At 36.3% G+C, this 12,905-nt stretch overlaps 1 protein-coding gene across 1 annotated transcript in view; it reads left to right on the top strand.

Annotated features, from left to right (window-relative positions):
- Positions 1-2,509: 2,509 nt before the first annotated feature.
- LOC136848598 (ubiquitin-conjugating enzyme E2 J2-like) overlaps positions 2,510-12,905 on the top strand; it is a 95,519-nt gene continuing 85,123 nt past the window's right edge. The window contains exon 1 of the mRNA XM_067120985.1: positions 2,510-2,977. The gene's annotated coding sequence lies outside the window, so the exon portion shown is untranslated. The remainder of the gene's footprint in view (positions 2,978-12,905) is intronic.

Genomic DNA, 12,905 nt, shown 5'->3' with positions numbered 1-12,905 from the left:
GGTTCTGTTTGAGTTAATATATTTCTCTCATTCCAGATATAAGTTTTCTTCTGTATCCTCTTTTCACTGTACCATCTTCATATTTCTTATTTTCTTGGTGTCCAACAGGCTCTGCAGCTCCAGTCAAGTGCTAGTGACATGGTTTGGTGGTCAGTTCAAATAGTGTTTTTGTATACCCTGCCGGACTTCCCGTGAGTATTCATTCACGTATATGTATATCTATCATTATATATATATATATATATTGGATATATACTCCCCATCGAGAATATATATCATTTGCAGCTGAATATATGGGGAAAATTATATATATATATATATATTATATATATATATATAGCGGTCACCCATATATATATATGTATATAATATATATGATGAGCTAAACCAATTTTATCACATCACCGTGATTCATATACACGGTGATGTGATAAAATTGCATTCATAATATGGACTACGTGCAACAAACGCACTAAAAAGAATGGTTAGCATCAGCAGAGGTGGGTTGATACCGATTCTAAATACAAATACCCGAGTTTCTTTTGATTTGTAGGTGAGGGTCGGAAATAAGTTATACCTCACTTGTTGGCCTTGTGGGTTAAGGCATCACTGTAGTCTTGAGATCTTGTCCTTCGTTGGTTGAGCCCACGGGACGACGAACTTAAATTATTATCAACTAAAAATTCCCTTCGGTAACATATATGAAAATATATTATTTCCGAGGTAGATCCGAAGTGGATATTAAAGGACGTTTGTATGTTAATGATCTTTTAATGCTTTATATATATATATATATATATATATATATATATATATATATATATATATATATATATATATATATATATATAAACAAGTAAAAACAATTTCGCACAATATCTCTTGTAGGGAAGGTTGCCTGCAATTTACAAAATCACCTAAAATCTTATAAAATGCATAAAAAAGTAAATTAACAATTTAAAATCCACTACAAAGACGGACATAACCTACCTAAACTGAGTTTTAAAAAAAAGGCACTAAACCATCTAAAAAGAAAAGGGTAAGTAAAAGTTGAAATGCAGACCAAAATATAAACAAACGACTAATTATGCTATGAATAGCTGTGTGGAGGTTGTCTGAGTGTTTAACGAGGGGATGGTAGTTTTCATTATATATATATATATATATATATATATATATATATATATATATATATATATATATATATATATATATATATATATGTATATAGATATGTGTGTGTGTGTGTGTGTGTATACACATTTATATAATGTATATATATATATATATATATATATATATATATATATATATATATATATATATGTGTGTGTGTGTGTATGTGTGTATATACACATTATCCCTCTAATATATATATATATATATATATACATATATATATATATATATATATATATATATATATATATATATATGATATAAAGTCGTAAACATGCCAGAACGTGTTAATGACATCGCAAAAAAAATAAAAATTAAATCATAAAAACAGTAAATATAGTTCTTGTATCTGTTTACTATAAGATTAATCGAATACACCAGTAACATCATAATACAAGCAAATCAAATCAATTATATTCCACGCTGGGCAAGGAGTGAACACGAGAAACTATTGCAACGCAAAAAAACATTAATTGAGAAACTGTTGTGAGTAAAATTTCCCTCACTAATCATGTCTGATGTGGAATATATTATTTTGTTCGTTTTCTTATGGTTTTCTTTTTATTTCAACGAATTCAAAATTCTATTATTCATATGATTTTTTTCCCGGCATCGAGTCCCTGCAGAGTTTCCTTCATTACAAGGAAACAAAAAGACAAATTTGCTTTATTCTTCAGCAAAATGTTAAATATGTCAATTTGCACTTATATTACAGTTTTCCTTGCACCTCAGGTCACCAAAAATACATTAGATCCAAATTTGCATCATAGCCTATTTTGTCACTGCTCCACGCAATTCCTTTTATGGTGACGTAATATGACTCATTCGTCTCTTGTAACCGCAGCTTGCCATTATCTACACTTTTAATGCTTTATATTTTTGGTTTATTAATTTCTCTCCACGAATCCTAATGTCTGGCTTTTTTTTTTTTTAATCACCCACCTTTTAATCGACCATTTTTTTTAGTCGCAGTAACTAATTTTCGGGCGAGGCGCTAAAAGTTGCACAAAAAATATATCACTAATAATTATCACGACTAGATTTAATACGTTCAAACTTTATTATCGTAAATGATGGAAAGAGAATGACACAAAAATGTTTATCATGCAATGATGAAAATTGATATTATTGATACCAGTTCACAGCAGCTCTTAGGAGTCATAGGGAAATAAAAGAGCCAGAGCGGAATAATTCACGAACTTTGCCAGGAATGCAAAGAATCGCTGACTGAATGCTTTTATTTTAAGAACGTAATAAATTAGAAACTGAAAAGGCACTATTTCAAAGAGAATTGCAAGACAAGCAATCTGACACGCAAACGTACTGAACACGTACAAGCAAATCCAAACGAATGAGAGAGCCGTTACAGAGATCTCTGCCTACTACAATTTTACTACTGTGAAAAACTGATCACCAACAACAAGTTCTTGCAGAGAGTTTGTGACGAAGGAAATTATCACAATTTTATGGACAACTATAATTTACGAATCCTTACAGTTTGCACAAGAACAATATTTAGAAACTGTGCTATAAAAATAATTTTAGTGCAACAACTGAAGCAGGTTTTTTTCAAGTGAAACATGGCCTAGCCTATCCCTTTCATCATCTAGGAAAACAGACTGTCATCCAAGAAAAGTGACGTAGCCCTCGGCTAACGTAGCCTATGCCCCAAACGTAACCTTGATCATAGATGCATCTTCCAGGGTGGACCTCTTATTAAGACTTGGGCATACCTTCGTCATTACAAAGCATTGCCAAGCCCTGTGATAGCTAATTCTTACTAGTGGGGCAACGTAAGGTAGGCAACCGCTAAGTTATCGTTATCGTAGTAGCCTAGTCCTTTGTTTATGCTCTTATTATTTGTTCTTCGGAAATGCAAACCATTCTCTTTCATTTAGGAGTATTCCTCTTCAATAGTTGTTAGGTATCTGTGGTTGTTGAAGCTTGGTGGTAACTGGAGGTAGGCGAGTGGGTGCAGATTCCCTCTGTAGTCATGGCTATGAATTTCTCTTACTGTGGTCGAGTTGGGATGTTTTGCCACACACTGATTGACCATCAAGTTGAAACTTCCTTGTATTTTTTATTGTATGTATGGTGCTTTTAATTTTCTGTAAAAATGAAACTATTGTGCTGGCTTTGTCTGTCTGTCCACACTTTTTCTCTTTGCCCTCAGATCTTAAAAACTGCTGAGGCTAGAGGGCTGCAAATTGGTATGTTGATCATCCACCCTCCAATCATCAAACATACCAAACTGCAACCATCCAGCCTTGGTAATTTTTATTTTATTTAAGGTTAAAAATTAGCTATGGATCGTTCATCTGGCAGCACTTTTGGAGGTGTGCGGCACACCCTCACTCTACTGCATCTGAGTAGCAAATGAAGCACTGCTGGTCGAAGCTGATAGTTTTATACAGCATCATACATTGTACAGAAAACCTGATTGCTTAAAAGAAACTTTGGTGCAATTTTTTACTTGTTTTCCTGTTCAGCATAGAAAAGGAAAGGTGAGCCTTAAAAGATGTGAAGGGTTTTGGCCTCTTTATTTTTGTTGAGTCTCGCTGTGCTGCAAATAGAACTTATCATACAGCCGAGAGAAATTACAATAATTCCTTGAAGAGAAAACTTGAAAGAATTACTTAACCTCATCTGTTGTGGACCAAATTGGCATCTATCTATCCTTGGGTCAGGGTCATCTTCTATTCCACCACTACTAACAGATAATGATAGATTGGTTACTGTCCCTAGAGAAAAGGCTGAACTGCTTCATCAAGCTTTTGAAGCTAAGCAATCAGCTGAAGATGTCACTCTCCCTGATACTTGTCATCCTGAACATATTCTTACAAAATTTTCATTTCACTCAAGGGATGTTAAGAAAATTCTTGATAATCTTGATAGCTGGGGTGGAGAAGATCTTGATGGTTTTTTTCCCTTTATTTTTAAAAAAAGTTTCTAGTGTGTTGTCTCCCAAGATTAGTAGATTATTTAGATTTTTATGTCGATACAGTATCTTTGCAGATGAGCACAAGCTTAGTAATACAGTGCCTGTTCCAAAGAGTGTCATATCTGCAGACTGCAGTAACTACAGGCCAATCTCTATTTTCCGTGTGCTTTCTAAAGTTGCTGAAAAACTTATTTTTGAGCCACGTATATGCAGTCTAAAGGATTGTTAGCTGAATAGTCAATATGCAAATAGAAAGCCATTTGCAAGAGAAATTTGATAGGGTTTTGCCTGATAGACTTGATAGCCATTTGCAGGAGAACTTTGATTAGGTTTTGAGTGTAGAGTAATTAAAATTAGATTTTACACTGTTGGCCTACTTTTTAAGATTTCCTGGTTTACAACCGGATCAGTGATCACTGCTGATGGGATGTTTAGTGTAAAATCGAGACCTATTGTGTCTGGAGTTCCACATGGTCAGAGACTCTGTTCTTGATCCAATATTACAACAAGCAGTCAATGCTCATGCATATTTTTTCAGGTTTTGCAAATTCACAGATTCGTGAAATTTTCATTGGAACCTTACAAATTTGCATCCACGAATTTTCACTGGTGCAAAATTTGTAAATTTGAAAAACTCTGCAGAAGTGTTTGTTTAATTTTTAATACTTTATAATTTTTATAAGTAACTTAACCATGAATTACATAGCTGTTAGTTTCTTTTAACTGGCAGCTAAAATTTTGAAGTTGCGGTCACGTTTTGTTTTTAGTTATGCGACATGCCCACCCACTTTTGGGTGGAAGAAGAGGTACAACATACAAAGGGCTTCAATTTGTTTCTGCCGGCTGTGGTTGAAAGACTATGGTTGGCAGCAGTTTGAATTTTGAAATTCATACTTTGCTGGTTGTTTGTTCTATCAACGGTTGGTGAAGTATTTATTTTCGTAGCCTTTCGGCACAATTTAGATTGTTTTAGGCGAGTTTTGATTATTGGTTTATGACTTTTTGCCAATTTTTTGGACTTGTCTTTGTAATTTTCCAGGATGTTTAACACTAGTAGTTCTAGTATTAGGTATTGTAGCAAAGGCTGCAATACGAGACTTGCTAAAGAATCCTATGACTCACACTGTTTGTGTTCAGTGTAGGGGACAAACTTGTTCAGTGGAATTACGACGTAAGGCATGTAGTGAGTGGATTTAAAGAAGTGGAAGACTTTAGATTCACCTCTTAAGGAACCAGGTAGAGATAGGAAGAGGAAAGGTATTACTAGGGTATTTAGTAAAGCCTTAGCTAGTCAGGATTCATCCGCTAAGTCAGATGCAAGTGCACCTGTAATTTCTTCTGATCCCATTCCATCTCTTCCACCTGTTCAAACCTCTCCTTTACCGGCTCTCACGTCTCTGATCCCAACACCATCGTTAGTCTGGAGTTGAAAATTGACACTCGCTTTGAATTAATTGTGCAGTCAATTGCTAAATTAGCATCATCTGTGAAAGTCTTAATGGATAAAAAGTGAGTCAGAGTGCCCGTGGCACCCAGTGCAAGTGCAGTGGTATTGGAGGAGGTGGCTGTTGGCTCGCCGATTCTCCAGGCCAGGTCCCCATATACTCCCCAGCACCTGGGAGGAGTCAAACTGGCAGCCTAAGGGAGGTTGGTGGGGTCTGCCCCCGAGCAGTCGCCCCCTCGGTCCAGTCTGTAGATGAATCCCAGACTGCAACCAAAGGGTGTTGGAAAGGCCTTCAAGTGAGTGCTCACTGTAGGCCCTCCAGCTCCGAGGATTTTAGTCCCAGGCGCTCACGGCGCTATGCAGACAAGTCACGCCCACTGAAAAGGCGTGCAGTGGACTTCGAGATCTCTTCCCCTGTTCCTTGTAAGAAGGGCAAGGATTCAGTGCGCCCCTCTTGCAGTCACTGGGATAACCCGGAGCAATTCTCTTCTGCTACATCAGATGATTGTAAATTGGCGCTTAGATGTTCTTCGTTGAATAAAGGAACTACTGCATCAGGAGTTGAGCGCCCAACACCTTCAACTCTACAATCGGTGCCCAGTGGCCAGCAACCTAAGCGTTCGGCGCCCAAGCTCCCTGTTTACTGGTTGAGTTGCCCACTGGCGACCCCGTTCACCAACATATACTGTCACTGGCTCCGTGTCTCATCATTGGCCCCCCACAGTGCACCTGTTGGTGCCTGCTCCTCCACTGCTTCATTGTAGTGTTGTCTCCAGACAGTTTTCCTCCTTTGGTTGACCTGATTCCAGAGCAAGAGGTAATATTCTCAGTTTGCTTCAAACTCCTCCTACAGCTCAGGTGACAGTGGACTTATCGCTTTCTCCTGTTTCTTCTTCTGAGGAAGAGGTCGTTCAAGATCAAGATACTCTTCTTGAGGTTCCGCTAAAGTACTCAGCTTCTTTTGCCAGTTATTGAGTTCCTGCTAGTGACCTTCCCTGGAAGCCCTCTTTTCGGTTCTTGAGGTTACTGAAGTTGGTTTTCTCTCTTCAGTGAAGGCACTGGAACGAAGTAGAAGGATGGTTCTCTTGAAGAGGGCAAGGCAAAGCAGTTTTTGTTTCCGCCTTCCAAGTTGTCTAGGCTCAAGTTACAGGTTTTATGCAACAGGAGAAGTGCCTTCCCTGGGAGTCTCTGCCTCCCTCTCAGGAGACTTCTCCTGCCTTATCAACATGGCTAAATCAGCATTCTCCTCAGCCAAAATTATGTTTTTAGCTTCAGAGCTTCATAGCACCTTCTCAAGAATATTTTAAGGTTTTCAAAGTACAGTAATGAGCTTGTACGCAGGTAGTGAGCGAGCTAGCATGCAAAGATTAGACTGCTCCTTTTTTCCTTAAGACACTTCTGCAGGACCTCTTGGAGTACTTTCCTGTTGGCGGTGTTTGCAACAGTGCACGTAGAATTAATTAAAAAAGCAATGTGAGAGAGAGAGAGAGAAATTCTAAATACTTTTTCTGCTGTTTACGTCAGTTTTTGGTAACCCGGGGAGTAACTAATTTTGTCAGGAGATAACCTGAAAAGGTACCATAAACGCAAATATTACTCCCTTTCATTCAATTCTGGTTACAACTAACCATTGAAAGATTTCTTATTAGCGCAAAACAGCGAATATAAATGCACGGATAGGTAAAGAAAGACAGATACAGAGACAGGAGCATGCCACTGAGCTGGAGGAAGGTACTGAAACATGAACTAACTGAGCGCATCTGTACACGCTTCAGGGTCTAGTGATACAAAATAAGTAATTGGTAAAGTCAACTCTGTGGAAGCAATATATAAACATAAAATCAGCTATATGCAACTCTTTCAAAATTAATTGTCTAAAAGTTTTATTTACAGGCAAATATAACGTTCGAGCAGCGAATACAATTTACTAGTTTATTTCAAGACTTGAAAGACAGTAATCGCCGTTGTTGATTGGAAAATGCAAAAGCTATCGTGTACTGCTGAATGTTGTATAATAAATTCAAATTGTGTTGATTTGATCAAAACAGCCCAGGGGTGTACATATTTGACAGACTGTTAGTAAATAATATTTCAAGATAATTAGTTTTTAAATAGTTTCAAACTAGCTTGCTTGTATGTATTATTAAGCGCTACAAAGTTACTTGGTAACTGTTAATGATTTGACGCATTACCTGGATCCTGATAAGGTTTTAGAACAAACGTTCGGTATAGTGAATTTGATAATAAATGGATTGTAGCTTAATATTTGTTGATGAGATAAATGTCACGTGCAAAAGTGAAAAAACACAAACATCACATACACATACAGATTACACACACACACACACACACAATAGCTAGCACATACACATTAATACATATATATATATATATATATATATATATATATGTGTGTGTGTGTGTGTGTGTGTGTGTGTGTGCGTGTATGTATAATGTATTTATGTAACAGGGGCAAAGTTTCGTTATGATGGATGGACTAGATGCCGACGCAATTTGGGCATTAACGTTCCTGTGGTTGAGATGAACACATTGTGTGGTTTCCTGACATCCAAACATATGGCAAACAGCGTAAATCCTAATGTGTTGGGTTTTGTCACATTTCAAAGGAAGTTAAGTAAATCTTTGTTAGATATCTCTGATGTAAAAAGAATAAACTATATGGAAGAAGACTTAGCTTACCTAACATTAAAAGAAAGTTAACTGAAAATGTGATTTAAAATTTCATGGTTATATCAATGGTCAGTATTTGGTAAATACAACAGTAACGGAGACAACACGCTGCAGGAAAGTGATGTAATAATGTACTGGCTTAAAGACTAAAAAATTATGTATTTTAACTGCAACAGCTTCTATAGGCTACTTTATACATGAAAGAAATACGAAAGAAATTAGCATAAATTTCATAAACTTTTGTTTTTGACTGACGAATCCTGGCATCAGCCAACTGTCGGTTAGTATCTTTGAGTACAGCCTGTTAGCGCCTAGCCAAGCAGTTCGTTTGTCTCAACTTCATGCTGTCCCAGAATCATTAAAATCGTGGAGCAAAATATATGCTATTATGCTCTTTTGGCAAAAATGCGTATGTATTCAGTATATGCCACACAAATACATAATTACACATAATAGAAAGGTAGATAGATAGATAGATAGTAAAAAAGGAAGAAACCGAACAGACGCAAAGAAAAAATTACTAAATTATTACTTCAAGTTTTTGGCAAAACAATGGGAGCTTTTCACTATAACTATGGGCCAGGGATTTTTTTAGGAGGAGATACTTAAGAGTACTTCCTATGAATAATCAAAATATAGGTAAAATATATAACGAATTAAAATTAGATGATGTAGGAATTATCTGAGAAAGTGGCGTACATTTTTTTTATTTTCATTAAGTTTACTGAGAAAATGCTAAAGATTTCTGTCATCTTTCTCATCTTTTCTATTTCCTAGACCAAACCATCACTATACTTTTCACAATGTTGACTGCCTATAAGTAGGCATATTACTTCCAGCTGGCACTGTTATACAACATCTGAATGGTGTTGTCATTATGTAGTTATTACATTTATAATTCCTTTTCTGAAGTTTAAACCCTGGTTAACAGTGAGGTCTCCTTTTCATCCAAGTGACCTATTTAATAGGTTACCTGAATATTATTTGATTTTTACTCTAGAGACAAGGGATTAACGTAATGTGACTTCCATATTGCCCATAACTTGTCAGTATTAAGCCTTAATTTACCTATTAAATTCATGCCATTTCACGGTATTCGCTTATACATACATGCAGCCATTCATCCTAGGCCACAAGCATTCCGGAAAGGCAAAAATAAACGGACATTCATGTAATAATGATTAAATTATGCTGCAACTTCGGTAAAGGGTTTATTTTGGTTTCTCTTTGTCTCTTTCCCACCTTCAGTGAGAAATATTAGGTTATTATTAAATTTGCGAATTTCACAGGAAGGAGACACGCTTTGGCGTCCTATTTTATTTCATCTCATTTCTAGGAAATTAATTATAACAGAGAGGATTCACACATTTCAGTATGACGCACAAATGAGATTTAATGCAGTGGCCGAAATGAAAAGTATCACTCCTTTATAGGACCTGAACTTTAAGCAGATGTTTTTGTACTCATCTTACTCGAAACGTAATCAAACGATACACACTTTCTTCTATCTGATCTCCTAGACTCTCCAATAGATGAACTTTAGGTGTGGAAGAAAGAGGATGATAAAACATAGAGTTAATTCACTATCGTGAAATAATTTGATCTTTCATTAAAGGATCTAATCGGGAGATAAAGCACAGAAGTGATTTTGGTACACAGATTTAAAATGCTGCTAGCTTTCTCCTGCCAGCAAAATGGGTACCAGAAATCTTAGAGATCTGAAGTACTTAGAAAAACGCAGCATTACCTACTACAAAATAATACTGGAACCTTAATCAGACGATAAAGTAGGAATTACTACATGTCATGTTACGCCGATCAAAGAGCATTAGTGTCACAAGACGGACGGGATTATTAATTACTTTATATTGATTGCTGAATATTATTTAAATCACTACCTTGATGCAAGACCCAGTGAAAAAGATAACATTCGTAACATTCTGAGGCAAAAGGAACTCAAGCAGGTAAATGACTCCATTTAAAATATTGCCCTTCATAATTATAAGGCTACCTCGCAAGTACAATAATTACTTTGGAAACTAAATCTTACAGAACACAACTATTAGCTTTGGGTATCACTAAACAAATTTGTTTGTATTTTGTATCTCATTCTTCTTTCTCTCTCTATTTACCTGACTATCTATCTCTACACACACACACACACACACACACACACACACACACACACACACACACACATATATATATATATATATATATATATAGGTATATATATATATATATATATATATATGTAAGTATGTATGTGTATGTATGGAGTATTTATTATAAAATGCCTGCTACAGAGTGTCGTAAAGAAAAATTAGAGGCGTCAGAAAGCAGGTCTCTCAGGTGAATACTTCAGACTCACATTTTAAAAGAGATAAAAGGATTATAAGATCAGAGCTGGAGAAAATGGGACGAAGAATCTAGATTCTAGAAGGTAAGGGAAAAGGGACATGTACTGACAAGTAATTACAGGCCTCACATATTCTACTAAATATACCTGCGAGAGAATTAAGTCCAGCTTGAGCCCCATAGGTAGCAGAAAGCATAGAAGATTCCTTTTTGGTATTTTTCTAGAGGAGATTCTTGGCTAACTGTTGGAGACAATAATGAGTTAGAGTAAGACTTTTGAGAGGAAGATGCATATCAGTAATCAAAAGCTTCTGTGGAACGAACTTCACTGAAATGTCAGAAAGGTAGAAAAGGAAAAACCTCAGGTACAGAACTTAGGTTCCAACATTTTTTGTGACCTTTGTGGGTCAGTTGGTAGTGTCCTGGTCTTTCTCTCTAAAGACTCGGGTGAGATCCCGATATCAGTCATAAATTTATTTCTGTAAAACACGTGCTTTTATGTTGATTAGTTCCATCATATTCATGTTGAAGACGTAACTCGAATGAAATACTACCAATTGACTTACTGGTAATGGAAAGTTGGGCAAATTTTAATTCGTTGGTTTTTGTGGCAGGCTGCCCAGGAAAACTTCACATACAGAAATAATAATATTCCAGCCAGCTTCTTTTATGACTTGTGTAGGTCAGTTGAAAGCGCCCTGGCCTTTCATTTGAGAGACTGGGGTTCGATCCCGATACACAGACAAACACACACACACACACACACACTATTTAGAATATACAGTATATATTATTCGAAATACTATTTATACAAGTAACTGTAACTTTCAGTGATAGGAATGTAGATATCAGAGAGAAGAGGATGTTTCAGTTATAAAAAATGATGAAAGAAACTGACCATCAAAAGCAAAAGCATTGTAGGCCTTTTCATTTGTAGAAACGAAATGATCGTACATTTTCAGTAATATTAATAACAGTTTTAGCGATAAAGCTAATACCGATCATTCTTTCCAGTTTTTCTGCTATTCTTTTACGCGAAGTATGCTGTGTTTTCATCGCTGTTGCTTTCAGGAGAGGAAATGACTCTTAAACAAGCTTCACTCTCTTAGCAAATTCGAAGCACTTTTTCGCACATGACCTCTTTCATTTTAGAAATAGGCAGCAAAAGAGACAGAATGAGTGACAGGTTTCCATCAAACCTGGACATGATGTGATCAAAATAACCTTTTCATTTTGTTATTTTTAATCATCTGTAAGTTGTAACTCCGTTTTTCTTCATGAAGCTATTTGTCATATAACTTAACGTTGCGCAAAAACTTGGTTATATTCTCCAAAAGTTTTATTGATGACTGTTAGTAAAGGAGGGATTTACAGTCAAAGTTGATAAAGCAAGAATCTAGAGTAAGATGTCTATGGAACTTCACTAGATTTCCACTGAGATTTTCTGTGAGTTGGACGGAAGAGGGCACAAACAACTCCACTCGACCATAGAAGGCCCACCTCACCTGCCCCAATTCCAGTTCCGGATTCTCAACCTGTTGAAAAGAAAAACGAAATAAAAATAACCTTTAACGTGGGAGGTCACTGAATAATGGGCTAGCTTTAGATCCGATCGTTAGGAAAACCGCCCATCTTCTTGGAACTATACCTGTGTCACTTGTTTTGTCATTTATCTGCCATTTGCCTTCTCCAGCTCTTGTTATCCACAATAGATTGTGGATAACACAATCTACTTTAGTGAGTTTAGTGTGAGAGAATCCATTTCTCCTTCACCAAATTCAGCGGACATAATGAATGACGAATCATGAATTCACGGAAATTGTAAGCAGATTTTGTTGACAGAGAATGTGCAGCTGCATTCTTGTTGTGCGCTTAATACCGGGAAACTTGTTCTTCAGGCTAGCAGATTATCGGCGAAAATGGTAGTTGGAAAGAAAGAAAGGCGTTGGTTGTAGTTATTAGTATTCATGGGCAATTAAAGGTCAGACCTGAAGAATATCCCTATTGACAAAGATTGGTGTAGAAATGTGTATATTATTCGAATGCCTGACAAAACTCCCACAATGACATAACTCCACCCTGACAAAACCTCAATTGACAAAACCCTATACGATGAACCCCATACGACAAAACCCTGCAGAACAAACCCTGCACGACAAAACCCCACACGACAAACCCCACACGACAAACCCCACACAAATAATGAAAGTGCATAGTTACTGAATATATATACAGTATATATATATATATATATATATATATATATATATATATATATATATATATATATAT

Source organism: Macrobrachium rosenbergii, chromosome 2 (assembly GCF_040412425.1).
Source record: "Macrobrachium rosenbergii isolate ZJJX-2024 chromosome 2, ASM4041242v1, whole genome shotgun sequence".
In the NCBI taxonomy this organism is placed as follows: domain Eukaryota; kingdom Metazoa; phylum Arthropoda; class Malacostraca; order Decapoda; family Palaemonidae; genus Macrobrachium; species Macrobrachium rosenbergii.
The sequence above is the reverse complement of the archived record's forward strand: the minus strand, read 5'-3'. Positions and strand labels throughout refer to the sequence as shown.